This window comes from Melanotaenia boesemani, chromosome 1 (genome assembly GCF_017639745.1).
Source record: "Melanotaenia boesemani isolate fMelBoe1 chromosome 1, fMelBoe1.pri, whole genome shotgun sequence".
Taxonomy (NCBI): Eukaryota; Metazoa; Chordata; class Actinopteri; order Atheriniformes; family Melanotaeniidae; genus Melanotaenia; species Melanotaenia boesemani.
Window position 1 is genome coordinate 28,417,656 of NC_055682.1, and position 17,990 is coordinate 28,435,645.

Sequence of the window (17,990 nt, forward strand, 5' to 3'; positions counted from 1 at the left end):
AGGTCTGTAATGTAACTATAAATTTGTGTGGTATCCACAGAAAGTCCAGATTCTCAGGTAACAGCTCAGTTAAACAATTTCTATATCCACCAAACAGTTAAGTCAACAAACAAATAAGGGACCAGGTACACAAAGTCAGAAAAATATGTAAACACAAATTATGGCTCCCTGTGTCCACCTGACGGCATGAACATGGACCAACCAGCCCTCTACTGAAAGCTCACATCTCACAGATTCCAAAACTGTAAGTTTCATCTTGCTATGACCAAGATTCACCAAACCAGAGGCAAACGAAGACCAATTTATGCTTTATGTTTTTAAAACATACTCATAAAATATCTTACCTTTGCTGTCTTGCCTCAAAACTTATATCCACCAGGATAAAACCACATTTAGTAAAATAAAAAGTGTTTCTCTTTGTAAGTACATGCCTAGGTGAAAACACTGACTACTTTACATTGTATCAAAGTGTCATTTCAGTGTTGTCCTATGAAAACAAATTTGCAGAAATGAGATACTATGTATGTATGTATGTATGTATGTATGTATGTATGTATGTATGTATGTAAGATGTATTAAATTTAATCTATATATATATATATATATAGATTAAATTTAATACATCTTATCAAATGCTTTACTTTTATTAAAGTTGTGGAAATTACTTTAATAATAATGTTTCATAGACAAAAACCTGAGGATTACTGAGTAAAATGTGGATTAAAAACAAAGTCCAGTGATTTACAAATTTATTTCTTTACATAAAAAACTGTTTATATAACAAATACATTTACAAATCTTTTATATATCAGAAAGAAAAAGTACAAAGGCAACATAATAAATAAGAAATTAGATATTTCACTATTTTTGAACATTATATGTTCATTTAGAATTTTAAGCAAGCAACATTTTCTAAAAAACTTGTTAACACTTCTTAACACTATTTAAGAAAAGAGTAGCAGCTCTGAGCTGTAGGGAGGCCATGTGCCAGCATCTGGACTCGGACCTACAGTGATAACTGGACACAGCCAGGTAAAACAGCAGAGGTCAAGCACAGGTAAAGAGTGTCGCCAACTTGTAGACAGGCAACAACAAAAAATAGGAATCAAAATCGAGCTATCTACATACATTTGCCTCTTCAAAGAATATTAAATACTGATACAGTCTATGACTTGCCAGCAAAACACTATTTTCATTATTATCAAACTGCTGTCTTAGAAAAATTAGGTTTTCTCTTTTTTTTACTTGTAGAGACAGTACTTGTGAACGCATCCAGCTCTTGCCAAAAATAGCTTTAATTACATTATTTCCCCTTGCACACACTTGTTCTGACTGTGGAATGGGGGTGGGTGGTGGGGAGAAAAGCTGAACCAAAATAGTTTGCCCTGAAAGATCAAATTTTCAGCAGTTCTGCTGAAAATGTATTTGTAATTCAAATAGCACAACAACAGAAAATCAAACCAAGTGTGTTACATTACTGTGTTAGTGAGAAAATAACGCAGTGAACCCGAAGCTACAGATTCACTAATGCTCTTTAATTTAATGGTTGTATTTCATGCATAGTTAAGAAAGTTATGTTGCCAGCATTGATTTGTTCAGTAATATGTTTTCCAGTCACAAATCACCCTTTGAATAGGAAAAACATCATGAGTGCTAACAGATTGTAAGTTTGAGTGTAAGCTGTCTTTTTATGACATAAATACTGTTGTTGTTATTGAGGGGAAAAAACTGCTGGAACAAAATTGGCATTTGTAACCAGTGTCACCTGGTGGTTGGTGTTGCCTCTCTGACTGGGAGACAAGTACATAAAAGGCAGAAAGTGTGAGGTGCCAGGTGTTTTATGAGGCTGGTGATGAGGTGATTTTAGCCTCAGTGGTATTTCTTTTTGTAACATTGCACACAGGCATTTAATTTTTATTTATTTTATTATTATCATTTTGTTTTTGTGGTCACACAAGATTTAAAGGGGAGTGCATTGATTTGTTTATATGGCTTCTGTGCGTAGGGGATGCTGAAGTGGCAGGTGATTTGTACAATTAATTTTAGATAGTTTTTAATTCTGATTTATTAAAACTGATCATCTTTTGGAATGTTAAGTTGTTTGTTTTTTTTATTATATTATTATACACTAACTGGACAGTTGTCACTATTTCCTGCTGCCCTTTATTTGGGTTTATAAGGGGGTTTATATTGCCGTGTATAACTAGTTTCGGTTGAGCTGATGAGGGGTTTATTAAATTAAGAGTTTTTGTTTATATGTCAAGTAAGATCTGCTACACATTATTTGGTCTATAAAAATTCCATTTAATGTCTAGAAGAAGATTGGTAAAAAGACCTATGTAGTCTAAAGAACAGCCAAAGTGACCATAATCTGTTCCTATATTGGCAGGAGGAAGCTGACCTCATCAAGATGAGAATGGTCAGATGGCTGACATCATGGGGAGCACATCCTCTGTAATACAACCACTACACACACACCTCAAAGAGTTTTCTTTCCCCCTTATTGGTGTGTGTGTGCACGTGTTTAATGAGACAGAGGCAGAATATGTGGGTATTCATTCCTGGACTGGCCCATACACAAAACACTATTGAGAAGCATCAGGAACATCCGCCTCGAACTCCACTTGATGTCACATTACTGACAATAAGGCAATAATTGCCGGGCCTTCCCCTACAGTGCAGCGAATGGACGTCTGCCACTGTTTGACAGGTCTTATTGCTTCTTGGGAGTTTAATGCCCTTAACATTTAACTTTGTCCAAAGTGGCAGGTCTGACATTTGCCAATGACCCTGACAGATCATATACAGCCCATCAAAGAGGGGAAACAATGAGGTCTTCATGGTGCATTTCCAGTTGAGTGGGAAATGCCCTGTGATTTTTCTTCTAAATGCTCATAACAAAGGAGGAATGGTAAAGGAAATACACCAATAGGGAATGACTTCACATTCTCTAGCAAATTTTCCCAAACAAGAACTAATTAACACTTTGATTAATTGTTTTATTCAGTCACTCCCTCATTTACAACCAGTCGATTTCTCCCTCGCTGCAGCTCTGCTGAACTGTGTAAAATGCTTCACGGCTATGACAATATTAGCTGTCATTGAAAGAAATGCTTTCATCAGCTTTTTCCCATTTCCCTTATGTTCTCACTATGCCATCAGTCTTGTGGATGGCTGCTTGCCAAGCTGATTAATTGGCTGGCTGGCTGGCTGCTGTGCAGATTGTGTGACTGACTTACTGTCAGTTTTAAAGAATGAATGACTAATTCTTCTGTTGACCTTTTATCAAGGTGACTAACTGGTTTGCAGGCTGACTCCTATCATTTACTTACAGTCATGACATTAGCTAAGTAGACAAAAAAAAACCTGACCCTCAGCTTTTTTTTCTCATTATTCTCATGTCTCATTTAAAAACTATATAAATATACATCACCATGTGCAAGCTGACTTCCCCCAGAGTCCACAGCCTTAGTGTCACTGCATCTCGTTAAACACATGGTAAAATAAACATTTAAAGATGAAAAAAATGGCTCTCTAATATGTATATTTCGTCATGTTCAGGAAATGGTAAATAATTCCTCAAAACCACAGAGCACTGCAGCATATAGCAAATGCTTCCTAAGTAGTGGGGATTATTTACACTGGTGAATATTTACTTCTCAAGTGTGTATTTGTAGCAGAATGATACATGTATGTCCAACTTAAAATAAAGGACAGTGCTCATCTCCTCTGTAATTGTGTGGCTAAATGATAACATTTGATAAATTCTCTGTCCTAGAAATGTACTTTATAAACATTGCTTAAAAGACGGGTCAATCAGTTATTGATCTTTTCACCAGAAACTGAAAAATGCAGATGATTTCCACTTACCCTTAAAAAGTAGGATTTGGTTATACCATAACTTTCTGCAAGATGATGCTATGACAGGATCCGGCATAGATGTTTTAATCCTATAACAGGTTTTGGGATGAGTTTTTTCCTGCTCAGCAAAGTTTGGGGGATCTTATACTTGTAAAATGTATGTCAAGCTGATGGAAATGTATGGAAGAAGCCAGTAATAGTGATTATTTTGTTCTTCGTAAAGCTTTGACTTCTGTTACTGTTCACGTTTCTGATTGAAGAATCATCTTGTTTGGTTACTTGGGTGATTTGTGGCTACATTTCCAGTATCAACAAAACAAGCTGTTTCTGTGGATCTGTCCCTCTGTCACTGTGTGGGCCCACCGTGAGGGAAAACTCCATAGTTGTCACTTTTCCCTTCAGTTGCCTTGTGAAACAGGGTTAAGTGGTGGTTTAAAGCAGAGAGACATCCTGTGTCTGTCTTCCTTTTTGTCTCTTATGCTCTTGGGCACTCAGTGACCAGTTTTGAAAGCTAATAAATTACATCTATTTCTAAAAAGTATTCAGTTTAGAAGAAGTCTAACTCTATACCAATGACAAGGCAAGATAAACCCTTCAGTGTTTAAATTTGTGTCCTAAAAAAGTTGTAGAGGATGAATTTACAACAGCACCTGCCTTTCTCCTGTCTTTGTTATATGCTCTAAGAGTCCCTCGAAAAGATTTATTTATTTTTTTAGACTGGAAGGTCTTGTTAAGAGCAGAACAATTTGTTCTGCCAAACGAAGGCCAAACATACACACAGAGCAAAAGCTCCTTGAAGACAAAACTAAGCAATTAAAGCTGATGAGCCACAGCTGAGGAGGAGACGAAGTGATAACTATGGTCTCGACACTTCATTAAACTCTTGGTAATAGAACATCAAGAAAAGGCCCCTTGTTCTGTTGGCATTGTGTGGTATTCATGTTAAGGTGGAATTGGACATGAGGTTGGAAGCAAATGCAGCTGCATCAACTTCATCTCTTTTGTCTGAGTTAATCTGGCTGTGGTGACAATAATAATCATGGTTATGTACTCCATTGCTAAAAGAGACCTGTTTGTTTTCAAGGATGACAGTGTCAGACAAAGCAATCCGTGCTGTTTTTTTTGTTTTTTTTCAGACTACTGATGTAGGTAGGTAGGGAATAAATTTTCCACATGGACTGTTGGCATTTCCCAGAATTTTCAGAAAATGTATTGATTTACAAATATTTACTGATTAGAAATTAAACAGCTCATAATGAGGTCTGAATATTGATCTTAAGTGTGGGTCATACTTTCGATGTTTCCATGATGATAGGATTTTGCAATTTTAGGGGTTTTGTTCATACGTCAGGCACCAAGGTTATAATTTTTCTTTTCTACCATTGTATATACTTGAACCAGGTTAGACCACTTTATACAAGCACACCAAACAACTTGACATGACACACCTACATCCTGCTGTTATCACGTGATCTCTGTCTGTTTGTACTTTACATTAGACAGATGCAACAGCTTACCAGTTGGTGGCCTGTCATCTGCTGGAATAAAGAAAATGTATGATAATCTTCCTATGGCATTACTACCAGCAACCCCAACTTCAAGCACAATCCAAAAGATTTTGGCTATGACTAAAATAAAAAAAGTGTGGTATTCTTTCCTCGACACCTAATTTTTCTTTCTGCTTTTGGCTAACCTCTTGCAAAATGTCCAAAAATCTGAACAATCTTTTTTACATCAGTAACAAACTGAACTGTAATTGAATGATTCTAGAGCAAGACATTATGACGTATTAGACACGATCATTACCAAATCTTTACAAATACAGTTGCCAAATTCCTAATACTTAAGCTTGATGGGAGGTGGGAGAGACACTGGACAAACTTTATATCAGGCCTTTCTAGCATCCTAGGACCAACACTGCTCCATAAACATCACACTAATTGTCAGTGATGTTTAAGCCATTGTCCTTAAATTAAAAACAAAAAACACTGTCAATATTGATTAATTCCAAATGCGACTCTCTTGACCTTTGGAGTAAAGTTTAGCTGAATGGATGAAAGCATCAGAGTGCACTGTGCTCACAATTTGAAGCACAAAATTTATCCTTATAATCAAATAGGACAGCACTTGTAAAAGTGCTCATTCATACCAAGCTACAGGAATCATGTTTTTAGATGTATACCAGCTAGGAATAAGCATCAAATAGATCTCAAAGGGTTTCCTCTCAGTTTGACTGGAGCAGTTTCCCTGTTTGTGTTTATGTAATTGAATCACTTGGGAGCGAATGAAAGGACATGCATGTACCTTTTTCTTTGCACCACCTAAGTGAATCCTCTGTCAGCTGCTTGGGGGCAAGAACAGCAGTCACTGTGTATCCACAGAGAGAGAGAAAGAGAGAGACCAAGAGAGGCCTGACTGACCATAAGGTTGCCAAGGCAACAGGGAACACTGCATGCATAGTGGTGAAAGAAGAGGGGGTCTTGGCTGATAGGGATGACTGAGACGCCAGGGGACACCTTTGTGCATTAAGATACTGCACACTCCTGTCTGAAAGGGAAAAAAAGATTATTTTTTAAACCAACTAAATTAAACCATTAATAGTGCTGTTTAGGCAGTCTCTGAAGCTGGAGGGCCGAGTATCAGGGAAAGGACCTCCTGGGTGGATGCTGAGCATCTTATGGAAACCAGACAATGGTGAATGGGTACTTTGATATACTTCTCACGTCCATGCTAGTAGATGAATTGTCTGCAGTCCACTGAAGATAAGCATGCTAGATATGTGCATTTTTATAATGTAAATAAAAATGCACAGAAAATACAACATGTCCTGACAGAGAACTGTGTCTTTGGGCCAGTGAGGAGGAACATGCAGGGATGGTGAAGTGTTCCTGAATGCAGCGTTGTTCAACATTTTCCAGGATATCAGTGCAATCATTTTAAGACCACAGGACATTGATGGTGCACCTGCAACATCTGAAAGAAAAAGATCTGCTGGTTTTTTTTGTTTGTTTTTTTTTTTGTTGTTTTTATATATATATATATATATATATATATATATATATATATATATATATATATATATATACATATATATATATATATATATCAGTGCTTTTTTTTGTTTTTGTTAAATATGACAAATTAAAGTATATGCTCTGAAGATAGCAACAAGGATTTGCCCGTGCTAACTGAGGTTGGAGATCTTGTTTCTATTTTGGGTTTGACAAAACTGTAAGCAAATGTCTTCTATAATTACAAATGCTACAGGAACTGAGCAACACAGTTGCAAACATTCCTGTAATATTTGATAAGGCCAGTGGGACTTTTTATAATAAATATATACCATGCTACCTTGCTGATTGCCCATCCAGTGCAGCTTGGCCTCATATTCATATGTCAGCTGTCTTAATTACGGCTTATTTTCCAGAGCCTGGGAACCCTGCCACCATGTTGACTTTAGATGTGGCCCCTTCCTAAGAGGGTATGATTTTGTTTTTACAGGAAGATGTAGCTCCGCTGGAAGTTACTCATAGCCTGTTGGCCAGAACAGGCAAGTAAAGCAATGTAAACAGCTTCAGGCTGCTGTTTTATTTTTCAGTTAAAGCATGTTTCTTAACTTTATAAAAGCAGGACTCCATTAGGATGTTGAAAGGGGCATATAAGGGCTAGGTTAGTTGTTCAGAATTCCACCCATCAATGTAACTTTTCAGATAAGAGTAATGTAGTACAAAATGCAATGATTAACTAATGCATACAGATGGATAAATATGACCTGAGGCAGTGACGTGGCAGTGCTAAAGGAGAAGCACCAACTTTGTCCAAAACACTAGCTCTGTTGGTGTCTTTGAGGTGTACGTACACTAATAATCTTTCCTGACTAAGACTGATCAGTGCAGACAAAGCTGTCATCTCATCTTTTCTTGCACTGCACTCCTCCTGTAAATAATGTAAATATCAAATCTAAATAGCATATTGAGTGAAACTGTCTGCATTCATTTACCACTACATCAAAGTCCTGAAGAAACTGCTGAAGAAACTTTTCTTTTTTTTCTTTCTTTTTTTCAGGGTGGGAGGATGTGAGTTATTGAATAATCATTAATCTTGAATGTCTGATTCAGTATTCTGATGTCATAATCCTTGCACTCTGATTGCATCATTTTACTCCCAATTTTATCTCGTTTGTAAAGATACTTTAACAAATTTAGTGTCATTTCCATTCTTCCAGAGAATCTTCCACAATGAATCAACACCAGACAACGAAGTGGAGGATCGATCCATGTTCTGTATAACGTTTAGCCTATGTGATTCACATCCAGTCACACGTTGCTGTACGACCATGAACCTTTGTCACATTTTATTTGCTGATTTAAAAAGCTCTCCAATGGATTATGACAAATAAACATCAAGCCAATTTATACGTTTTTGTTGCACGTTTGCTTCTAGAAAGGGTGGTAGACTTCACTGAGCTGATATAAAATAAAATAAAATAAAATAAAATAAAATAAATCTACTTCATTACCTCCACATTTGGTAGCCCAGCAAAAATTCTATATGAAAAAAAAAAAAAAAAAAAAAAAAAAAAAAATATATATATATATATATATATATATATATATAAAATGGGGTAAAGCTCTGATCTCCTGCAGCCAACCTTAGACAAAAGACTTGGCACATATCCGGTCAGCATTTTCTCCAAAATGTAAGATGAGAGGACAAAATTTTAAAAAGAAGCTTTTTTTTTTCCTTTGGCCAGCTACTGATCATAGCTCTAACTTCAAATAGCACCAAGATTAGAAGAAGGTGAATGAGTGTGAAAATATCTGATATGACAAAAAAAAAAAAAATGTCTGGGGAAGCTAAAGGTAGAACTTTAAAAAGTCAGCAGTTGTGCTAAACATGAGCGAACAATCAATCATTTTGACTAAAAAAAAAGTGCCTTTTCTGTTTGTTTTCCCACTGAGTTTTACTCCTGTATTTTGAAGTAAGAAAGCTGCATTAGACAACCCACATCTCTACTGAATTATTGCCCCTGTCATCTTTCAAACCAAGCCCTCCTAGCCTATCATACATACAATGGCCTGTCAGATGTGTTGTAATGGTTTGGACACATCTCTGCAAATGTTCTACTTAAAGTTCCACTTTAGTGAACATTGGACAAATCCATCAGACCAACACCAAGCCACCTTCATAATATTATAGATCAATCCTACTAATGGCTAATAAAATGTTGTTAGAGGCTAAATAATTAGGATTTTTTTTCTGCAAAAATGTCTTTGTCAATTTTTTCTCCTTTCAAAGTAAGAGTTACGTGACGGAATAATTTCGGTGCACTGTCTAGCTCTTTCCTACTTCCTGGTTCCTTAACCAATCACATGCGACTCCCCACGGTTGCCAAACAACAACGCAGCATTTGGTATTTTATGTCAGCTACATCATGAGGTGGTTAAAGTAATTCAGTGGGCACCCCACAGGGTATTGTCTCTAGCATTTTGTTCATCATTTTATTCAATAAAGACTTTTTCTAGAGAAGGCACTGTGTAACTCAAAATGATAGAATAACAGAAAAGTTGAGAGAAAACTATGGGCAATCATTAGAAGCCTGCCTGGTGTCTAAACATCACAGTTCCCATAAAAGAAATTATGTTTCTAGAAACCACAGTACAACCACAAAGTCTCTCAGCCAGTGATAAAGTCCTCAACATTTCTCAACCGACAGTCACTTCCAGCTTGTGACGTGTTTAAAAGATTAAACATTCAGGGTTTTGAAAAGCTGTGTTTTCTGGAAGGCTGTGACTCAAGAGATCAAAAGAATCTACGTTTGCAAGACTTCAAGTTGCTCCCACTCAGTGTGTTTATAAATACACCCATAACTTCAGAGGAAAAACATGTTTTATATGAGAATCAGTCTTGAGAACTTCCAGCTGCTAAACTGCAGCTTATCTTATCATTACAGTGTCGTAGAATCCTCTTGTTGGCAGGAATGGTACCATATTTGTTAGGCAATAAAAACACATTTTTAAGTAGACTGCTGATGATAAATGGCTACTGAGAATTATTTGCACAGATCAATATCTTCACAATAATCTTTCTTACAACCTGTAACTGTACAAATTAAATAATGTTTTGTTGCCCATTGATTTTATATTTTTGCAGGTGGAAAGATGTTTACATCCCAAATTATGCCTACCATGTGCCATTTACATTTTAGTTCATATTTTTATATTGGACAACCTTAAATTTACAATAAATCTACTACAAGGTACACTCTCATCCAGTAGTCAGAGGGTTGGTGGTTCAGGCCTCAGGTCCTCCAGTCTTGCTGTTCAAAGTTTCCTTTTGTAAGCACTAAAACCCTTCACAACTCCAGTGTGGCATCAGTGTGCGAATGTGTTAGTCAAAGCACTGTATGTATATAATCAATTGCTACCATGCAAAAGTGTGTGTAACTCACTGAATGTGATTTAAAGTGATAAATATTGTCCGAAGACCATAGTACATTTTTACATAATTGCAGTTTTTGTAATTCTCTTTCCATCTCACATGGGACTGAAGTAAAGCTGCAGCACTAAAGTGAAACGAAGGCAAAACAAATGTGGGGGTTAAATTAGTTTTTTTTTTACCATCAATGGTCTAGCAACTTAACTCCTACTTTACCTTTTCAGCATTCGAAGTCTTGCATGGTGAAAAAACATTTGTGTATGTTGCATATAAGCGTGCATACAACAGTCCTTTAGACTGCATATATGTTTGCATACTTATATTTGAATCTATTTTCTATACCTGTTCAATCCAAATTAGGGTCAAGCAAGATGTGGGCTACACCCCGGGCAGGCTGTCAACCCATCACAGGACAAACAAAACAATCATGCACATTCAAACTTACTCACAGCATCACCATTTGCCTTACATGCATAGTGACTGATCTGATCAGCTGATCTGGCCTCATATATTTTGTGTGCCATTTTGCTTTAGCGATGTGACAAGAGGCAAATATAACTGCATCCTGAATGAGTGTGTAAAAAACAAATATGCCATAACTTGCGAAGCCTGCAGGCTAAACACTGACATAACTTATGCAAATTAATGAAGAGAGCAGGGAGAAGAGACTTCTTATCTTTGTGTTCCTGCCACTAGCACCCCTCCTATCTCTTTTTCTGCCTGTCTTGTGCCAGATTGGTACAGACAGAACAGAGGTGCAAGGATGACCCTGAGCTGTCATTGTTTTCATACAACGCCCATCCTTCTCTCTCTCTGTTCCTCTTCAGGGATGGCAGGTTGCACAGACAGGGGACTGCTGCTGTTTCTATATTGTTTAAAAAAAAGGGAAAAAAAGTGTGTATTTGTATCTGTAGGGGAGGTGTTGGCGGGGGTCTTCAATTTTTCTCAAAGCCAGTAGGAAGTGTTTGGAATCACTCACCTGAAATGTCAGTGACTCCCTAACAGGTTGTCCATCAGTGCTTTTTCAAACTGACAAGGGAGCTATTAGCAAGCTATGAGTGTGTGTTCTGTGGGGAAAAAAGGTGGGATTGCAATGTTTTGTGTGTGTTTGGGAGGGGGGGGGCAAAAAGAAAAACTAACATCTGGAAATCATCTGTACTTGAAAGCTGTGTGAGCATATCTTAATAGTTACTTGGAGGTTTGGGTGCATGATTTACAAAATGTGACTGACACAGTTGTGATTGTAACACCTTTCTGATTATAGCTGTAGTTTATGATCTGTTCTTACGTTTACAACCACACACATGCACACACAGGTGCAGGCACCATGACGACACTGCACTGCATACAGCATGGATACGATCTTAAATAATCCAGTGGTCTGCTGCAGAGGGACAATATATAGTGTTTGAGACACAAACACAAACACACACAAATACACACCTTCCCCCACCCGTAGCCTACCCCCTGCAAAACTACCATTCCTTAGTCCATGATGTAATGCTACCAAACCCCTCCTCTGCTGTTTCTCCCTCCCTCTGTTTCTTACACACTCCTCTTTCTCCTTCCCCTCATTCTATTGGTGGCTCCCGTCTGCATCTGCTGGATCAGCTCTGACTCCCTGTGCACACATGCACACACACTTACACTCACACACATGCATACACGCACAGTTCCATGCTCCCTCTCACACACACTCTTACACATACACTACCAAAGGGATTCCTCCGCCACTGCATCCTCATCTCGCTCTACCTGTCTCCAGTCTGCACCATTGAGGGAGAGCACGGTGAGTCCCTCCTTTTCTCTCATGACAGCAGGCGATTGTTGCTCAGAGTAAGACAAAAGGATTAAAGCACATTGTTTTATTCTGTGTAGAGAGTTGGACAAACGCCGGGAGGCGATGCTGCCACTGCAGCCTGGGAGGAGAGGCTGGCAGCTGAGTTTGTGCCTGGAGTAATGAAGTGTTGTGCAGGAGGTTGCTCAGTTACTACAGATACCAGTCAAATAGGTGCTGGGTGCCATGGCAATAGATTGCTTCCTGTCAGGATGCATGCTCTCTGTGTGTCTGTGTCCTGGTAAGATGCTGGAAGATATGGTGGGATGCACATGTGTGTAAGCTTTCACTGAGGTGAGAAATGGGTTTATCCGCATATAAGTGCACGTGTAGCCTGGATTAGGAAACCTAAATATGCTCCAGAATGTTGTGTATTGTGTGAATTTCCTCTGAAAGATGTTGGTCACCTTGTTCTGAGATAAGGTGGGATTGAAAAGGGGGATTAATAGCTAAATGACCTGAATATAAAACTAACCTGCTACTGCATTAACTTCCTGAGATAACAGGGTTTTTTGTTTTTGTTTTTTTTTTTGTTATTTTTGGCTACAATAAAGCCCTGCCAGTCTCATTATAAATGTATAGTTCCCCATGTGTCACTGACAAAAAAGGGTGTGTGCATGTGGTGTGAACTTATGCGCCTGTGACATTTGGACACTTGCAGCACCCTGGCTGTCTGTTCCTTTCCCATTATGTGCACTGGGCTCTTTCACTGTGAGGCTCAGTGACACTGAGTATAATAGGAAAAGTAATTCTATTATTGCCTCGCCTTTTGACTGTCAAATGACACATTAATGATAATGGAACTGAGCGAAATGAAATCACTGGTGCATTTTTCTCCCTCAGCCAAGGCTGACCGATTTGCAGCATTTTCTAGCATTGTACTTTAACTTTCCCTTTTCAGTCCAGTGCTGAAATTTAAATGGACACTTTCATAACTAATTCATCCAGATTTGTTCTCAATGCTATAGTAGATTAAGTTGTGAAGAATAAAAAGAAGACAGTTTCATTTAGAAGAACTGGACAAGGGAAATTGTGAATCTTCACCTGATGTATGGTTTGTTTACAGTGTTTGAATAAACAGTCATTCACGCTGATTTTGGGTGTTTTTCATTTAAGATGAACCATCAAAAGAACATAAGAAAACTTGACATGGGAAGAAAACTTGTTTCAGAAAGTGAAACAATGTTTAGAGTTAGCTCAAGGTATGCTAACATGCTAACGTATACCATGGGCTAAGCAGTGAATTCTGTGTTATTGCTTCATCCATGTTTACTGTCCATATACAACCAGAATTTTTAGGGTTTTCTTCACCATAATTTCTCAGACAGATCTCTCTTTAGTGTAAAACCAATTATCATTATCCTTTCAGGTTTTGATTTGGTCATTGTCCCAGCATAGAAATAAGGTACATATAAAAATCAGGAAAGCCAATTTCTGTCCAGATGCAAATGTTTGTTGTCCACAGATTCTTTAGAGGGTTGCAAAGATCCCTGTTGAGACCAACAGTCTAATTTAAGATGACTCACTTATTATACTACTAATCCCATGACTAGCAGTGGCAGCCATGGAGAATGTTTTGCTACGCAAGGACAGCATCTAAATAAAAAACTGACATATGTGCATAGCCCCTATATTAAAAAAGACTCCACACAAAAATTAAATTAGGAGTAAATTGTTTTAATGAGAATATGCAGTGTCTGCAAATGTACGCAATAATACGCAAGTATACACAGTGAAATTAAATGCATGAAAGTATCTGCTTTATTATTCTACTGTACTAATATTATCTTGACCAAAATTCAAAGGTCACCTAATGTGTTTCCATCTTAAGAACAGTGGACAAAATTAGCCTACACAATAGAAACTCCAAATAGCCAGTTTAAAGCAGTTAAATAAAAGAGTTTGAGATATTCGAGTGTTGTGACAGCTTGCCTCCTGCACCAACACCAGTAAAAAAATTTTAAAAGCTAAAAATCAAATGTTTTAATCTTGTTTAGTTATAGGTCCATTTTTGGGATGCACATTTCAAAGAACTATCTCAGAGGAAGTTTAATCCACGAATCAGCTCGCTGGCCACAAATTAAATGAACATTCCAGGCTGGATAATCTACACTAACCAACAAACAAATTAACTTTGGTATGCCTGTCAACAACTCATTATTTATTATTATAGCAGCTGTAGCTCTACAGAAAAGAAGAAACCTGCCCAAGCAGTTTTGAGAGTCTGATTCAAATTCAAACCATCACTGAACAGTGTGTGCAGATATGTTAGTAGATTTTTTTTAATCAAGGATTAGCACATGAAAGGAGTGTTCCTTGAGGCTATTTAACTCTGACATAGTCTCTGTGGGCATAAATGGAAAGTAATTAGGATGGCAGCCTAACAAAAACTAATAAACCAACAAGCAATGAGGAAGTGCAGCACATACTGTACACTTACTGCCTGTTGCAGCATAATTTTCATGCTTAAAAGGTTAGTGTGTGGTCATAGTGAGATAGCTTATTGATTTCTTACAATTTCTTACAGACACTGTGTCGCCCCACTGCCCCAAAGACCTTTTAAGTCAAGAAATAAATGTTAGAGTGAATTTAGCCTTGAACCTAACAACTCTAAATGTAAAATTAAACTCAATATCAGTTTCTTAATTATCAGATATCAGACATTTTTCTGATGATTCTCATTTTTGTTAATTTGTTTCGATGCAAATTCTAAAACTGGAGCTTCGTGTGAAAAAGAGCTGCTGTAGAACTATGTTGGTATAATTTCATGCTAACTGAACTAGTTAATTCTGCCCTCACTGGCTTCAGTTATGTTAAACCAATTGGCTGCAGTAAAAAGGAGTTCAAAGCAACTCAAGGTGCAATCTCAACAGACCAACGAATTAAAAAGGAAAAAGTAATTCCTCTACCTGCTGTGAAACCTTGTTTGTATTGTAACCTCAGCACAGAAAAGGACCATTCTGCATTTAGTGAGTCTCGCAGACGACACAGGTTTCTTCCATTTGAGCTGTTGCCTCTCTTCTTGTTCTTTCGGATTATTTTAAAGCTGCTTTCCATTTGACCTAAACAGAGACCACAAGTTTTTCCAAGAATAAAACAAGCAGTGATGTGGGGCCTACTTATGGAAAAAACTAGCCCATGACAGCTGCCCGGGTACTTCCTTCCCCAAATGAAAACACTTGTGTTCTCTGTACTCTTACTTTCAAAGTTTAAAGACAGTCAGAAAAAAACCTTCAGGATCTAGTCCAACTTGTTTCCATCTCACGTAATGATATACAGTAGCTAGGAGGTTGTGTTACTGCAATGTGACATATTCCTAAAGATACTGAGAATCCTCTCAGAGAGCTCCTAACTTAGCCTAAAGATTTCTAGCAAAGAGTCTTAGCTTAGAAGTGACTCCAGAACATTCTCAGAGAACCTGAGCAAGGAATGGACAGAAACTCCTACCTTAGTGAGGAGGTGTGGTTGACCTCGTTGCTAGGTATGAGTCATCATTTCAAAAGCTGTGATTGGTTGAACCTAAAAACTAGATACACCTTTGGTGATAATGGGCATATAATGGACCATCAAATCAATAAAATTAATTGCAGAATCTGTATATAAAAAAATGTAATTATAAAAAATATTTCACATAAAAAGAAAAACCGTTAAATGAATGGTAAACTAAACTTTAAAATTATCCTACACAATGTGTGGAAACTCAGACCCACAGTATTCTGATAGTTTATTTAGATATTTATTTGCTTACATTTATTTACCATGCTAGTAATTGTTGCGCTTTCAACTTTGAACATTTCAACTCCATTTTGTATTAACAAGGGTAAAATGGCCCAGCTTCCATCGGTGTCTGTGATTGGTGACCGGCCTATAAGAAGCAGTGTTGGTTGGCATTCAAATCTACCACAAACCAGTGAACAGCAACTGGACAGAGGAACAGCGTTTGCTCCTGGCTTCATTGGACAATGAGCATAAAAGTGTTTTGTGGGGTTTATTTCATGAAAAACCACAAATATGATTCCTGCACAATCCAATCTGTAACGTTGAATTAATTCACTGTCATCCAGTGTTTGGAGAATATCTCTCCTGCATCTTCTGTCCACCATTTTGTCCTCAGCTTAGGGAACTCCTAGGCCGCTTAAAAGTCCTCTCCCCCGCTCTAACCGGGGCCATTCCTAAAGATTCTGAGTTGCTCCTAGTGGCCAAATTCTAAGAAAATTCTGAGAATCGTGATGTTTTCTTAGCATTTCCCCTAAAAGTAATAAAGTAGATCCTAGAAAAGATAAAAACTATTGCTAAAGAAAATGCAACACTTTAGTTGTGTTGCGTTTTCTGGTCTTATATGGATGTGGCAAAGTTTCACTGCCCATTCGAGGCCTACAACATTTCTGGTCCTACGTGCTTTTTCCCCTGCATGGAGATAGTTTTCATTCACTGTTGTGTGCATGCTTTTTTTCTTTTATTTTCATTAGGTTTTGTGTTTTGTGTGGTAATGTGGTGTAAACAGAGCCTGGGAATAGCTAGCAGCTTTAGCAGTCTGAACACTAAACAGGAGGTTGATAGAAAAGCTAAATATTGTTACAGTTGGAAATGCAGCTGCTTTGTTCTTAAACTTTCAGTCGTCTCAGCTAATCCTCCTAAATATTTGAGAGTATGATCTTTGTTTTCAATGTGTGGTTTCTCTTAATATTCCACACACCTGCACAGATCAGAGAACACAGCAAACTCCAAGTTTTGATTATCTGCACGTTTATTTTAGAAAGTGATCTTCAAGGACAAACCTGCAATTTGACCTTAGAAATACAAAGGCAGTATCTTCATTTTTATGGTATTCCCTTACAATGATGTATCAGAGCCATGATTAATTGAGTTATTTGCACTGAAAAATTCATTTAAAAAAGCTGAAAACTCATTAATTCCTTCTCTGTGCCTGAAGGCTTTCCTCCCCAGCCCTCCCCCTTCACACTGTGCAGCTGTGCAGGACCTTCACCTATGCCCTCTTACTGCAGCACCCACGGCTTTCCAGCTTCAAAACCATAAAGAAATAGCCAGACAAAGAAAATCCAGCCACTGGGCAAACACACCGACTGTTGTCTTCATTTAAACTGCATTGACCATCACTGACATCACTTTCTTCAAGCTCTCAGGGGAAAAACCAAACCACATTTGGGTGCATTAATCTCATAACATCCTATAGAATTTATATTATTGCCACATGTCATCCCTTCCCCCAGAAACTGTCGGACAGCTGATATTGCCTCTTTTATTCATCAGGGTATGTGAAAAGGTTTCCAAATGGTTCAGCTGGCTCTGATTTGCTCTCTTTTGCCATAAAGTAGATTCTCTCTTTGCTCTTTTCTTCTCAGTCATTTTTTGTTTGTCTGTGTTCTTTTAGTAGCTTTGCCTGTTACTGAACTCTATAGTCATAAAGCTAATCTTTACTACTACTTTCCTACCACATCGCCATATTCAAGTGTTATTTCATCAGACAACCTGGTGAAAATTCAAAAGAGTAAGAATGTAGTTGCAGCATTGTATATTAGTAGCTTAAATGATCTGGTCATCTCCTTGAATTATCATTATGTACAGCTTTGTGAAAGGTATACTTGGAAAAACCAAAAACCTGTAAGAGCCCACTGATACAACTGGAAATATGTGAAAATGGGAGCCAATTAATACTGATGACATGATTTGCATGTTGTGTTTAATTATCTTCACTGTCACCAGAAACATAAAAAAAATGACAAAAAATAAAATTTATATCATGCACCCTCATTTATTTCTACTAGCCAAGTGGAAACATAGCTACGTACCAGTACACTTGAAGTTTGGGTTGTAGTGATTGTTTCTGTTACAC

The 17,990-nt window shown here is 37.6% G+C and overlaps 1 protein-coding gene across 1 annotated transcript in view; it reads left to right on the forward strand.

Annotated features, from left to right (window-relative positions):
- Positions 1 to 12,021: 12,021 nt before the first annotated feature.
- The window catches only part of LOC121643123 (semaphorin-4B-like), a 57,004-nt gene continuing 51,035 nt past the window's right edge, over positions 12,022 to 17,990 (forward strand). Inside the window, exon 1 of the mRNA XM_041990376.1 lies at positions 12,022 to 12,088. The gene's annotated coding sequence lies outside the window, so the exon portion shown is untranslated. The remainder of the gene's footprint in view (positions 12,089 to 17,990) is intronic.